This window comes from Ctenocephalides felis, unplaced genomic scaffold, assembly GCF_003426905.1.
Source record: "Ctenocephalides felis isolate EL2017-DRISC unplaced genomic scaffold, ASM342690v1 CF-g0.4_SCAFFOLD_03570, whole genome shotgun sequence".
Lineage (NCBI taxonomy): Eukaryota > Metazoa > Arthropoda > Insecta > Siphonaptera > Pulicidae > Ctenocephalides > Ctenocephalides felis.
In genome coordinates, this window is record NW_020539724.1 from 20,543,154 (window position 1) to 20,559,115 (window position 15,962).

General features: G+C 28.9%; 1 non-coding gene across 1 annotated transcript; it reads right to left on the reverse strand.

Annotated features, from left to right (window-relative positions):
• Positions 1-4,313: 4,313 nt before the first annotated feature.
• On the reverse strand, positions 4,314-4,432 carry LOC113383813. The gene has a single exon (XR_003367781.1). It is a non-coding gene; the product is annotated as a 5S ribosomal RNA (ribosomal RNA).
• Positions 4,433-15,962: the final 11,530 nt, after the last annotated feature.

Here is a 15,962-nt window from a genome sequence, read left to right on the forward strand (position 1 = left end):
AGGGGGATGAATCTTACTTATTGTTAGTGCCGCACAGCGTTCTATATTATACGCCATGGCCTCCTCCCTCTCACTCGAATACACCACTGATATGTATACGTGCTTGTTCGAGCCAAATCAAATTAGATAATCAATATTAAATTAGATAATTGCTACATTTACAGTCCTGTTGTCGATCGCTTTTAATTCTCAACAGCGAAATAAAATACCCTTTGTAAGTAAATTTTACAATCTGGTTGTAAAGAACCCTCTTAATGTAAATGCTTTTGCGGCTGGTAAAAACCAATGGCCTGCGGGTCATACATAATTTTCGGAGGTATTATGGTAAAGGTCGTTTAAAAAAATAGATTTTATTTATAAGTTTAGTGGTTTTATTTTGTGAATAAGGTTTTCTGCTTGTTTACAGAGGGAAGTGTGAATAACATTAGGGGTGACCGAAAGCTTCCTGTAGTCAATGGCTCTTTTCATCTTACAATCTGTTTGATATTTTATTTAGTTTGTGGTAGAAATTCTTTAAATAGTTTATAAATTGGTCGAGCTTTTTTTCTAGTACTTTAGTATATGGTACCGCGGGGCATAAAGGTCCAATTTGACTTTAAGCAATTATATTACGAAAACCAAAACAATTATACAAATTAACAACAAATGTTAAATATCAAACAAACAACTAACTGACTATATTCAGTAAAACACCCATCTAATTCATCATTGTAAAAATATGTTCTATTTGCTGTTTTTCAATAATTTCTCTCTTGGACTATTCTTCATTGTAAAAATGTGTTTTTACATTATCTGCTATTTTTTTCATCTGGACATTTTTACCCCATATGCGAGGTAAAGTGGGACCTGGGACGACCAAGAGCCAAGCAAGTCCAGTACCTTATTTTTAATTTTGAAGAAATTTTACGAAATGATAGCTAAATTATTCTACCAATGCAAAATATAAATTTCATGGGTGCATTTTTTACACCTATAACACTGTATATAACTCTGATCTAGTATTTCGTCAAAAATATTTATTAGCAGAGCTGAAATAACTATTTATTTTATTTATCTCTTGTAGAATTGCTTTTTCAACTTAATTTACTTTCTTATTTACATTTTTTATCGTTGTAGAAATGTGTTTTATTTGCTGTTTTTCAAAAAATTTTCACCTGGACCTTTTTATCCCATAGACAAGGTAAAATAGGACGGCCAAAGGCAAAAGGGTCCAATGTTTTATTTTTAATTTTAAAGAAATTTAGCGAAATAACAGCTACATTATCTTATCCAATCGATGCAAAATATGAATTTCATGGGTACATTTTTTACAAAGATAACACTGTATATAACCTTGAACTGGTATTTTGTCAGAAATATTTATTAGCAGAGTTGGAATAACTTTTTATTCATCACTTGTAGAATTGCTTTTTTAACTTAATTTACTTTTTTATTTACATTCTTTTTATTATTTACACCTTTGCCAGGGTAAAGGTTTGTCTCTTTTACTCCACACACGTGTAAGCTTCTATAGAAGGTTCAGTGGGTCTTTTTACCCCATTCACGTGTAAGCTTTTATAGAGATTATATTGAATCTAACTTTGAATTAACTATATATGTTGTAAAACAAATAAATAATGTATACGGTATAAGGTTTCGTAAACTAAAGAATAGTGCTCATACCCAAGAAAACTAACAACGAAAGAAAATACTGTTGTTATAGATTAAGATGATGGCTGGTTATACATCTGTTTCTCTATACTTTCAAATATCACTGTTAAAAAAATCTTAACTTTACTTGTTTTTGAGATATCGGTGTCGGACCTATTTACCCGTCGCTTAATCCTACTATAATTTTGAATTTGATTACTACCAAATAGGTGTTGTTGTTAGTTAATACATTGTACTATAAAATATTGAAAATGCAATATTGTTTCTAATACAAAATGTGTTGCAAAGCGATTTTGTAGAGATTTTCTCGGAAAATCACTTATCTCGACTGTACAGAGTTAGTGATGGTTGTTTTTCTCTTTTAGCAATTTAGTAAAAACGATTCCAACTTGTTACATATACTTGCCTCTATAATCACGTATTTGCTAAACTAATTTATGAATATAAAATAAAGCATAATATAATTATAATTGTAACATATAATTATTTTAATAATTATATATTATATAATTAGTATATTATTTTGTCATTATTTATTATGCTATTATTTTTAATCAGTAGTTGAGCAGTTTTAGACCATTTTTGGTAGTAGTTGATAGTTTTTCGTTGCTAAGATTAAACTATGAAAAGCTGTGAGCAGCGTTTTGATCATTTTTTCATATTTTTATTTCATAATTTTATTTATTATAGTTACATTTTAGTTATTATAAATACAATAAATATTTAACTGGTGTATGGGGGAATATAGGTTGACAATACGCCATGCAAATGCAATAATGCAAATTTTTCTTCCGGCAATTTAGATGCCGAAATTGCACCACGTTCTGCCTGGTTATTTCAAACCAGTGAATAACACGTGATCATAGGGTTGTTATGAAATTATGAAATTCAAATTATGATCTTGATAACTTGATAACTGATAGTTACCCTTCCATTTACACATTTTTAAATTGGTATTTGCATTGGTTACTGCTTCTTATGCCAACAATTTACTTAAATGTTTTCCTCATTTCTTCTGTAATTTAATAAAGATCTTTGATAAAAACTACGTGCAAATAAACAATAATTTAATTACTATGATTGTATTGTCAATTAATTTAATTGTAATTGATTTGCTATTACTATTTTTGTAACTTCACCTTATTTATTGTTCTTTATAAACAAAATCAAATACCAAAACTGGTAAGTGTTTGCTTGTATGTGTGTGTGTGGGTATTTGAGTCAAAATTTGGCCTTTTATCGGAAAAATTTGATACCTTTTAGGATCTGCTGAAATTTGAAAGTCTGCTTCAAGAATATTGAAGCCAATTCAATGTAACTTGATAAGGACTCATCACGTTGATAACTTTTGCGCGACTTTTGCGCGACGACTTGATCAATCAAGTCGTTTTTTATAATTGCCGGACACTGCAGAACATTTTTATTTTCATTTTTGAACAGCAATCACTACTTAAGAGTCCTATAAGCTGTTGAGCTAATTTGACTTAATACTACTTTGATTTTAGATATCAACCCAAACAATTGTCTCATATTTGTGTGACAAATTATACTATTACATTTTCTGAGCGTATATTCTGTTGATGCTGCAATGCCGAATCAAGTCCATTTTCACTTGGAAACATATTGCTATATATATTTCCAAGTGAAAACTGATGTCGCTACTGCCTTATATCAGTATAATTCAGGACCAGTTGCTTTTACCCAAGAGTGAGCCCCGGATATGATAAATATTAGATTATTTCTAATAATATGTATGTTCTTAGGTAGTTATGAGATGTATTAAGTCTCTCCTTCGATTAAACTCACAATCAGGTTGTTGGGTTAAAATTTAACCCTTGTAGCTGTGGACTGTATTAAACACTGATTTGTTAGTGTAATTTATATATTTGTTGGAAGTTCTTATTACACTATTGATTTGTCACTAATTTCTAATTGAAGAAGATATATTTGATATTTGATTATTTATTTCACATGTTGTTACACGGACCTTAGTTTTAGAAGTGAACAATTAGTCCCATCAAACTCTCCGCTCAACTAGGAGTAGCAACCGTCAATATAATAAAATGAAAATACGTCTAAAGAAATAAAATAATTAAATGTATACAGAGTAACAGGTTAGGGTTGGAATTTACAGTACGGTCTAAAAAAGGAGTTTGAGCACAACAGCTAATAGGACAAAAATTCTGATATCTTTTAACGCTAGAATGAAGGAGATTGGTTGTATACCCATTTTGCTTGATTGAGAATCAATTTGTGTAAGGGATTAGGGAGAAATAGAAATTAATTTTTGTATACCTTTAAAATAACAAACCAAAAAATATTAAAAAAAAGACTTTTAATAGTTATGTATATCACAGTCAAATTGACTCGCTCCGTCATTCTAGTGTTAAAAATGACAATATTTAAAAAATGATTATATCGATCATTTACACATATCGAAGTATTTGCAACATTCTTTAAGGCAAAATGTCAATTACCCAGTTATCTTTCTATTCCATAAATTTATTATTACCTAAAAGGTCTCGTGTGGGATAACTTCTAATATACAAATGACATCGAATTCATACTACAGATCAAATATTTGACTGTTTTTTCTCTTCGATTCATGTAATATGCATTCTATATTGAATTTTTCATGACGATATATTCGCTAAAAGTTAAAAAGTCAACGATACGTGGTGTTCCCAAGCGGTCTCCCATCTAAGTACTACCCACGCCCGATGTTGCTTAACTTCGGTGATCGGACGAGAACCGGTGTATTCAACATGGTATGATCGTTGACACCGAATAATCGTTACTTCGGCGATGATAGTTTGCTTTCATGGGGGATCACGTTGGCACTCTATTCAAATAAGCCGAAAATAATTTAATGATTCAGAGACTTATGCAGATTGCCGGTTTGTACACAGGGGAATGGGAAATGAACTGGAATTTTACTAAAGTGTGAAACTAGTGGTGCAGGACATTGTGCCTTGAGGCAAATTGTTGGAACTTCCCGGACCAATTTAGAATTTTTCAAAGCTCTATATTTATTTTAATTTTGAAAAAAAAAAAACATTTTTTGAGAATTTGAAGTTTTTTAAAATTATTTTCTTAATTTTTTTATGAATTTAAAATAAAAGTTGAAACCCAATCGAGTCGTTTGATCTATATTGTCGATAATATCTAGGGCATTTGTTTACAGTTCAAACTTTGAATTATATAAGAGAACTTTAAATATTATAAATCTTGGCACGGAACCCATAGAAATGGAAACATATTGTATATCACCACGTAGTTATGGAATTTATTATTTAAAAGCTTTCCTTGTAGCTGTGGACTGTATTAAACAATGATTTGTTCTGTATTTGTTGCAGTTCTTATTACAATCACTGATTGGTCACTAAGGTATATTGAAATAAGATATATTTATTAACTTCCCGTAGAGTAAGTTATTCTAACATTTCTCGACATTTTGAAGGTTCCTGAACATTTTGGCATACCCCAGAAAAATGGATGTGTGTGTGTGTGTTTCCAGTCACGTTTTCCGGCGCACGGATCAACCGATTTGAATGGTTCAAAAAACATTCGATTCCTATTGATAGGGAGATGTGCTGATTAGTTTTTGACAAAGGCAGGTCCAGCAGTTACGGAGGTAAAGAGCAAAGAGTGCAGAAAATAGAAATTCAGGTTTTGAGAGAATGGAGCATCCGATTTGAATGATCTAAAAACATTCAATTAGTAATGATTGGGAGAAGTGTTTATTACTTTTTGGCAAAGGCAGGCCCAGCCATTTTAAAGCTACGGAGCTAAATGTGTAAAAAATAGCAGTTTTTGAGAGAACTAAACGTCCGATTTAAATGATTCAAAGAATTTTCTGATTGTCTTAACAAAATAATTAATTTTGGAAAAAAAAATTTTTGTTTCAACTTTTTTTAAAAAAAAAAAATTTTGTATATCGAAAATAATTCAGACTTTATTTTTAATTCTGACTATAATTCTAATATACTTCAAATAAATAATTTCAACTTTGCAATTCAGTTTATATAAATCTTATAAATACTAGACAATGTTACAATATTAATAATATTTGAAAACATTCAGTATTCCTCGAACATTTCGTTACGATAAGTTCCAGCAATTTGCCTTAAGGCACGATGCCATACACCCCACTAGTTTATTATTTATTTTAGAAGTGTACAATTATTCCCATCAAAGTCTCCGCTACCCCCTCTACCAGGGGTAGCAACCATCCCGTGCAAAAGCTCAATGCCATGAAGATTGTCACCTTCATGGCCAATATAATAAAACGAAAATACGTCCGAACACAAATATTGTACTTATTAATAAAATTTCTATAAAATATCTGATAATTTAATGTGCATATGTCTAATGATCATTTTTGGCCTTCATGGCTTTTCATGTATTTTTTTCTCATGCATCTCCGAAATTCCTGGATCTACTTTTCAGAAAATTCAATAGATTTTTCATACCGTCAATACAAGTAAATTGTTTTTTGAATTATTCAAATCGGACTCTCCGTTCTCTCAAAAACAGAATTACCATTTTTGGCGTTTTTTGCCCCGAATCTTCGTAACGGCACCAACCTGCCTTTGCAAAAAACTAATCAGCACGTTTCCCCATCACTATAATAATTATAAATATTTTTTGAGTCATTCAAATTGTTTAATCCGTGCTCTCGAAATCGTCTGCATAAATTTGTAAGCTCACACACATGCACAAATACACATGCATACATTCATTTTTCTATGGAATGCCAAAATGTTCAGAATCCTTTGAAACGTAAATATATGCAAAAAATTATATTTTAATTTTTTTGCGATTACTATAACTTACCCTACTACGAAAAGTTAATAAAATGTGCTTGCATAAATAAATACTTAATAATGATAAGTAATGCCAAATTTTGAAAGTGAATTTAATTAGCCAACTTTTTAACAATAAGCAATTAACTATGACTGACGAATATATTCGTCATGAAAAAGTAGTGATTTTTTTTATTATCAAGTATACCATCATGCGTCTAAAACCGTGATCATTTGCTATTTAAATTGAAATTTTCGAAAAAAACAAAGTATTTTCTGAAAGATCGTTTAGAATTTTTATATTTTTTTAGGCTATGACTGTATAAAATAAGTTGTTATAAAAGCAAAATCTTTTATTTTCTCATTGATTAAGTATATTATTTCTACATTTCGACAAGACCACGTAATTTGCCTTAAGGCAAAATACCACTTATACCTTTGTGTGACTTAAAATTGAAGTCAATGCATAGCCAATTTAATTTGCATATATAATTAAATATATAGGGCTATAAATATTTTAATCATTATTTTATCAAATAGAGATTATATTAATAAAAGATTTAAAAAAAATGTCTCCTGTAAAGAAAATAATAACTGCATTATCAGAATTCTTACCCTTGTTTTTTTCTGGTACTTCTCATATATGATTGGGTTTTACGTGGGTTGATTCAAAATAGTCTATTTTTTCATACAACTATATGAAATATTTTTTGGGACAGGCAGCAATGTTTTATTGAAAGTTATGTGGAAATTCGACGTGCGCTTTCGATGGGGCATAGTGTACCCCTACAGCAAAACTATGATACTAGAGAAATCAAATAATTTATTAGAAAATATTTTTTAGGAAAATAATTTACCATTTTTCATCTTTATACTGGTGGAATCCTATATAGCTCGTTTCGAATGGTTACCAATTTCTGCTTTGTCTTTGCTCCATTTTTAGAAATTTGCAATAGATACCGTCATAAAAGACTAATTTTTCCGATTATTCTTATTGCAATTGTTCAAAATGCGATTATGTACACTTTCATTGATACTTAAAATGTTTGAATTATTGTTCGCTATCTCATTTAGTTTAAAAGAAAAACAGTTGTGTCAGACGCAATGACGCACAGAAAGATATCATGAACATGTTATTGATAAGGTGCGTGCGAATGCTTTGTGAACTCCAATTATTATTTTGTCTTTGTACAAATTTGAAATATAAATGTACGGGAACTGTTAGGGAAGAATGAGATAAATTTAAAATAAATTAAAGGAAGCACATTATAGCGTTGTCATAACACTATGCTATTTTACCGGAGAATTGGCCCCGAATAATTAACTTCCCGTAGTGTAAGTTATAGCAATCGCAAAAAAATCAAAAATGAAAATGTTTATTTATCTTTACGTTTCAAAACCTTCTGAACATTTTGGCATACCTTACAAAAAAATGATGTATGCGTGTGTGAATGTGTGTATGTGTGTGTGTGCGGATGCAAATTTTCGTCGACGATTTCGGGAACACGGTTCAACCGATTTCAATTATTCAGAAGACATTCGATTGCTGTTGATAAGGAGACGTGCTGATTAGTTTTTGGCATAGGCAGGTCTAGCCGTTTCAAAGATACGGTACAAAAAGTGCCACAAACGGTAACTCAGTGTTTAAGAGAACGGAGCGTACGATTTTAATAGTTCAAAAACATTTTACTTTTAGTGACAAGATGAAGAACTGATTAAATTTTTATAGAGGCAGGTCCAGCGGTTTTGGAGATCTAGTGAAAAAAGTAAAAAAAATGCTATTTGGCGGTCAAAAATGATCATTAGACATATGCACATCAAATTATCAGATATTTTATAGAGATTTTAACAATAAGTATAAATTTTGTTTAAATTCCTATGGGTTTCGTAGCAATGTTCATTAGATAGACGGCGACGCGGCGCTTATTTATCGATATTTCGTCTCTATGCTGTTAAAGCAGTACTTTGAAAAAAAAGTTCAAAATTTCCAAAATATTTCAAAATAAACAACACATTTTTTTTCAAAAAGTAAATTATTGTCAAAAATTTATAGTTTCCCGAAAATCAAATATTTTCAAAGTAAAATTTTTTCAAAGATGTTATTCTTTTAAAAAAAAAAATTTTTGGTACGGCAAGTTCCAGCAATTTGCCTTAAGGCACGATGCCATGCGCCCCACTAGTTATATCTCTATAACATCATACTCGTTACTTTTCTAACCATTCCAGATGTCTTTTTCGCGTTTATCCGAATAAATCAGGAGAATTAGTTTAGTTAAATTATATAACGATCTTCCATTACGTATAAATTTAAAATTCCTATGTAGATAACTCTAGAGAAAATAGAAGACGCCGACTTTTGACCTTTTAAACGTTCGAGTTCTTTTACATTTTCGTGTCGCTTTTTTGTTGAAAACATAATCACACCGTACAAACTGTTGTTTTTAATCGCTCGATTCGCCGTTTTTTATGACACCCGCCACTCAAGGATTATAAAACAACTTCTTGACAATTTCATGATCACTTAAAAATAATTTGCATTTTATTTTATGTTCGCGGGTTTAATCATTAATGATTTTATGTCGAAGCATTCAAACAGAAATATATGTTCACACACATTCATGTAAATATGTAATATACTATACTAGATGACCCGATAGACGTTGTCCTGTACCCACTTCTACAATTTAAGTTCCAAAATTTTTTATCATCCTATTCTATACTTTTTAATATTCTGTCCTTTTAATATGTCCTTTCATTTATCGTCTTATTGTAAGAATAAGCTATAAGCGTATTGAAAACTGCAGTTTTTTTATCATTATAAAAAATTCAGAAAGAATAAATATTGTATCTACGGTAAAAGAACAATATCACCTTTGTTATTTTCAACCAATATAATTACTTCAAAAATTCTAAATCATTTTTTCAATAAGTAGAAATATTCTTTTGTATTTGAATAATTCAGTAAAGTATAGCAAAAAACTTGCATAAGTTTAAAAAATAATGTGTATGCAATTTTGGACGTTTTGTTTTATTTATGAAACTGAATTATATAATCATCTAATCAATCATGTGTTATTTGTTGTGATATGATCCAAAGCTAAATTTGGATGTATTGTGTTATTTATCAAACTAAATTATATAATTTCATCTGCCAAACATATATTGGATCTTGTATTGTTTTAATTTCTGGCACATCTAAGCTAGTTTTCGGCAATAATATTGTAGATATTACATTTTTCTTATTCATAATCATTAATATGAATATTATATACAAATATTGTCTAGCCGCGCTCAAACTAATTCACTAAAAAGTTTTAAGTGAATCAACATTTTTGGCAGATGACAGTTTTCATGTATCAAAATGTTTTTAATGTTAAACAATGATGTGTTGTTTTTTGCAATTCTTTTTATTTATTTCTACAATCTTACAATATTTTTAAAATCACATACATCCCAAAAAATTCCCTTAACAAACTTTAGAAAGATTTATCAAAATCCGAATAATTATTTAGGAGGATTATCCTTTCATACATCATTACAGAAGAATTTTATATATACAAATATACAAATATATACAAAATCAATTACCATCAATAATAAATAATTTGTCTGAAGTAATTATATTCAAAGTAGTTTCAGACATTTTTACACTATTTGCTTTGTTAATATTTTACACAATTTAAACGATTTAATAAAATAAAGTTACAGTGCGGTGTTCAATTTAATATTTTAAGAAGTGTTTTATTTCAAATAAAAAATCTTAGAATATATAGCATAGGAAGCTGTTATTGTTTTATAAATCTATCTTTTACACTTTAGTAATAATAGATCAACTATTGAAAGGAAATGAATATAACAATAATACATTTACTGAATATAAATTATCATTGATGCGAGCATGTTAACTATTTTAACAAAATGCGCGAAGACTCGTAAATAATTTTTTTTAACATGGCAATTAAATGCGAAAACATTTTTTATATTCATAGTAATAAAATCTTTATTTCAGAACCTGTTTATTTTATTTCATTTCAACTGCATAGGTTGCAGTTGGCAAGTTTTTGTTTCAAATGTTAATGATGCGATCATTTAATTGCTAGTACGATTCACAAATTATAAACTTGATACTAATAAGATTTTTGTTATTGAATTATATGAGAATTTATAAGGCTATTTGATATCGATTTAAATTTATTTATCATTTTGTTCTCTGTTTTTTTAACATGCATATAGTATAATCAAACGCCGTGTTTAAATTTTATTCTTCACCAAATTTTGTTTTTATTGGATTATTAACTTCACGAAAGAGAAGTTTGTTTTCATAAAAAATTCGATTTGCTAATTTTATGTTTTCTCGACGTTTCAAGCCATTCTGAATCGAATGAGACCAAATTTGGAAAAAGTATGTGTGTGTGTGTATGTGAACAGATTTTATGCCGTAAATCGACGTTTTCTCAAAAACGGCTGGACCGATTTCAAAAATTTAAAAGCCATTCGATGTATCTCGTTGAGGACTAGAGTTCATCAAATTTGCGCGACGATCAGCCAAACCGTTTCTTTGTAAATTGCAGAAAAGTTAAAAAAATTTCGTGCACGTTTTAGCCCGCAATTCTCAATCGATTTTGAAAATTCAAAAACTGTTCGAAAGATATTGGTTGGGAATCGTGCTGATTAGTTTTTGGTAAAGATCGGCCGGGCAGTTTTCTTGTAATAAAGTGCTAAAAAAATTTTTTTCGACTATTTTATGATTTTTTTTTTGACGGTAGATACCATAGTCTTAGATCATACTAAAATATTACGGCCCTACGACAACTCGTTTAGCTTTAAAAATTCGTCAAAGTTTGCAAAAATTGGTATAGTTTTTTGACATTTGTCAAAATTAGGCTTTTGCGTCTGAACCGATTTCAGAAATTTTAAAGCCATTTGATGTATTTCGGTGAGGACTATCGTTTGTCAGTTTTGTGCGACGATCTGCCAAGCCGTTTCTTTGTAATTTGAAAAAAAGTGTTAAATTTTTCGTCCACATTTAAGCTCATCATACCGAACCGATTTTAAAAAATCAAAAACTGTTCGAAAGATATTAGTTGGGAATGATACTGATGATCAGTTTTAGGTGAAAATCTACCGAGCCGTTTTCTTGTAATTAACTGTTGAAAAAAAAATTTAAGCCTATTTTTATGGATTTTTTTTAGCGATATATACCATGGTCTTATAGAACTTACTGAAATATTACGGTCTTACGACAAATAGTTTGATTTTAAAAATTCATCAAAGTTTGAGAAAATGAGTAGCTCTTTTGACATTTGTTAAAATTAAAATTAGACTATTTACTTGGTATAATGATAGAGTACTTGGTCTTGAACATAATAAACCATTAAAGTCCTGAAAACTGGTTCAATTATAAAAATTATTGATTTTTGAAAATTCGCTTTTAGAAAATACTCCGAGTCAAAGTGTTCGTTCGTTTTCAATTATGTGTAATAAATCCACTCGGAATACTTTTAATGACTCATAAATTAATTTATTTTTTATTGATTAAGTCGATTATTTAAATATATCGGGAAGTTCATGTAACTTGCCTCAAGGCTAAATACCAAAACAACTAGTTATATATACATTATTTTCATATCTCAGACCGATGAGTGATTATGAAAACAGCTTTCATATTTTATATATACATTTCAGTTGACTATTTCATTAATATAATATCTATTATAATTAAAAATTTTTATATAACTCTTCAGTCTTCTTTGTCTTCAATTTTCTTATAATGCTTCTTTATTTTTCTTTTAAATTTATCGTCATCATTGGTCATCTTAATATCGTTTGGCAATTCATTATATATTTTTATAGCGGTCCATATGACATTTCCTCTCAAATTCTTCTTTCTATCGTGTTCAATGTAAAAATTGTTGTGTTGTCTAGTGTAGTGTTCATGTATATCTTGATTTATGTCTATTGTTGCACTAATTCGGTTAAATTTCATTTTGTGTATTAGTTTGCATTTCTCTATTTTAGTTATGTTATTTAGTGAATGATTATTTGTTTCTCTCTGTATGTATTTGGTGGGTGTTAAATGTGGAAAATTATATGCTATATTTATGGCTTTATTCATTATTATCTGTATGTCATTTAGGTTAACTTTAAAATTTGAATGCAGGAGCATTCATATCTTTCTGCCTCACAATGGTATAGCATTCATGTCCGCGAACGTGTCAAGTTCTGATTGCTGAAAATAAGTTTTTTAAAAATATTAGTGTATAGGTTGCAATTTCACGTACATAATGAATTAATAACACATTATCGGATGTTAATAATTCCAGAGTAATGATTGTTAAATATCCTCTAACAATATTCCGATCGGTGATAATTGGATTTCCATAAGTATATACGGATTGTTGAGTTAGTCCGTATCTCCGGCTTTGATCGGAGTCATAAACAGTAAACACGACTCGGGGATCGGAATAGCCGTACGCAATAAAATGACTGTTGACTGCTAACTGCCAATTCGGCTAAGCGGCCGGGAGACGAAACGAAAATTGGTTTATGGCGGGTCTATCATGTAAATGATCAATTGAGGTACATATAAAATTATATTTACTACATGAAATATGCTTATCAACGCTTTTATAAACTATCAAATACAATCAACTCTTCCATAACGTGGTGTTCTGGGAACGGGGTTTCCTTACTACGCGGAGCCGACAGCCTTCTTATAACGCGGTTTTTCTTCGACGTCCCATAAATTCCTTTCACGAAATCTATGAATAGCCATTATAGAGTCCATTAAACTTGCTATTGTAATTTAACAGATTATTTTAATTTAAGAGATTAATTAATGGACATACACTGAAATGAAAAAACCGACATGTTAAGATTTTAATTTCGAATTTTAACTTTAATTTTAGGGTAAGTGATACTATCACAAAAAATCGAAAATGAAAATTGTTGCATATTTTTACCTTTCAATGCCTTCTGGGCATTTTGTCATGCCTTAGAAAAAGTGGAGGCATGTGTGAGTGTGTGTGGGTGCGTGTATAAGTTTTGTGTGGAAACAAATTTTCATCGACGAATTCAAGAGCACGGATCAACCGATTGATGGATCAATAAAAATGAACCGATTTGAAAGAGCGTTCCATTTCTATTGATGGGGAGAGTTGCTGATTAGTTTTTGGCCAAGACAGATCCTGCCAGATAAATTATTAATTAAATTGATAAAAATTAAATATATATATATTGATTAAAATTTCAATGAAAGTCCTGCCGTTTCGTAGGTCAAGAAATGCCATTCGGCAGTTGAGAATGATTATTAAATTTATGCACATCAAATTATCGGATATTTTATACAGATTTTAATAATAAGTACAAATTTTGATTTCATTTTATTGGGTCAAGATTTATAATATTTAAAGTTTACTTCTATATTCATATAAATGGTTTACTTAAAAGTTCACTATTTACTTGAATGGGTTTCAAAATTTTCAAATTTCTGTTGAAAATATGTTCAGAAAAAAAATTCAAAACAAATAGATTTTCAAAAAATCGCTTCTCTAACACTTCAAAAAAATCTAATTTTTAAAAACATTTCATTTCAAACTTTTCCAAAACATTTTTTTTTCAAATATTTTTTGTTCAAATCTTCCAAAGTTCCAGCAATTTTCCTAAAGACACGATGCCATGCACCACTAATTAGAAGATTTTATTTTAATTTACTAATTACAGTATTTAGTGTCAATACTTCATCAGTTAAATCATTATTAATCTTTTTCTTAACAAGTTAGTAAATAATAAGTTCTTTTACCAGAACTTACTATAAGGGTCGATTTTTAACAATTTTAATAATAATGCTGGATTTGTTATAATAAATTTTTTAACTTACTTTAATAAGGAATTTGCTATACTTCTTGCCAATACCTTATTTAGATCATTACATAGCTGTGCACATATTCTTGCACAGTATGTCAATGTTTCTAATATAAGAAAAAAAATTTGTTGGAAATCAGTTTTATTGCGATAGTTTTTGTTTTACCTTTTATCACATTCTTATATAAACTTATCATTTCAACAAAAATATTTTTTTATCATATCCTTATACTAACTCTTCAATTGAATGAAGATAATTCATATTTTCTTCATATAAAGGAAAATATCCTTATATGAACTGTGAACTTCAATTCAATGAGAACACATTATAATTTATCCTGTTTTGTAAATATATGATAATTATTGATGATCTCCATATAACGCGGTATAGTGATGTCATTTATATTAATCCTGAGTTTATATAGAGCGGTTTTCATACAACACGATAGCCAATACCGAACTAGTTTCCTAGAGCGCGATGTTCATATTACATGGTACAGGTAACTGTACTGTATAATTACTTACAAGACAAGATAGGATTTACTATCTATTAAAACTACCTTAATTTGTTTATAAACTGCTCTGTTCTTTATTGAAAATAAATGTTGAAGAAAAATTATGAATATAAAAACAATTGTCAAAAACAATTGAAATCGGTTCAAAACAATAAGGTGATGACTCACCTTGAAAATAATTAAACTTTTAAAATAAAAATACGTTAACATTAAATACTTAAATTATAGTCTATGTTTAAGAATGACTAATCTATCATATTGGATTTTTTGAAAAATAATAATTGAGATTCTGATTCAAAACAAGAATACCTAACGAAAGTTTTCATATAAGATTAGCGATATTTTTGAAACAAATAAATGTAATGTTATATTTTCTATGCCCTTCATTAAAACAACGAAGTGTAAATCATATATATATTTTTGGTTTCATAAATATTGTAACGATTGTATAAATTAATTTTAATGCGCGTTTACATATTCATGTAATATTCAATTAATGGTTTGTCATTAGTCAGACATTTGAATTAATAACTAAAATTGTATAGAAATTATTTGATTTATTAAAATAAAAGTAAATGTAATAAATACTAGGTTATTTTGACGACTTTATAGTAAAATCAATATGTCAAAATCAAATTGTTATTTTCGAAATAAACAACAGTTAAATATTTTATCAAAATAGTGTATTTCAATCCTTATTTATTAGAAATTTATGTATGCCTTAAGGCAAAATGCTTCCTACAAATTTAAATTTATAATATTACAGTATTAATTAAAAATTAGATATTTATTAGTTGTTATATTTATATTTTTTCTCAAACTGTTACAGAATACTATTTCTAAACATAATTCTAAAAATGCTCGCACGAAAAGTAAAGCTCTATATAAAGAAAGGTGAATTTACTACTAAACATTTTATAGTCTTCTAACAATGGGTATCATAATGTTTAAAAACAGGGTAGAATAGGACCCTTCTGGATAATGTTGAGGTTTTTATAATACAAATAGCATTATAACCTTGTTTTATACACGTTTAGTAATTTGGTTCGCATAGTTTTATAAAAACTTTTCACCATCGACGTATATAGCTAGATAATAATTTTACAATTTATTTATATAAAATTAGTTT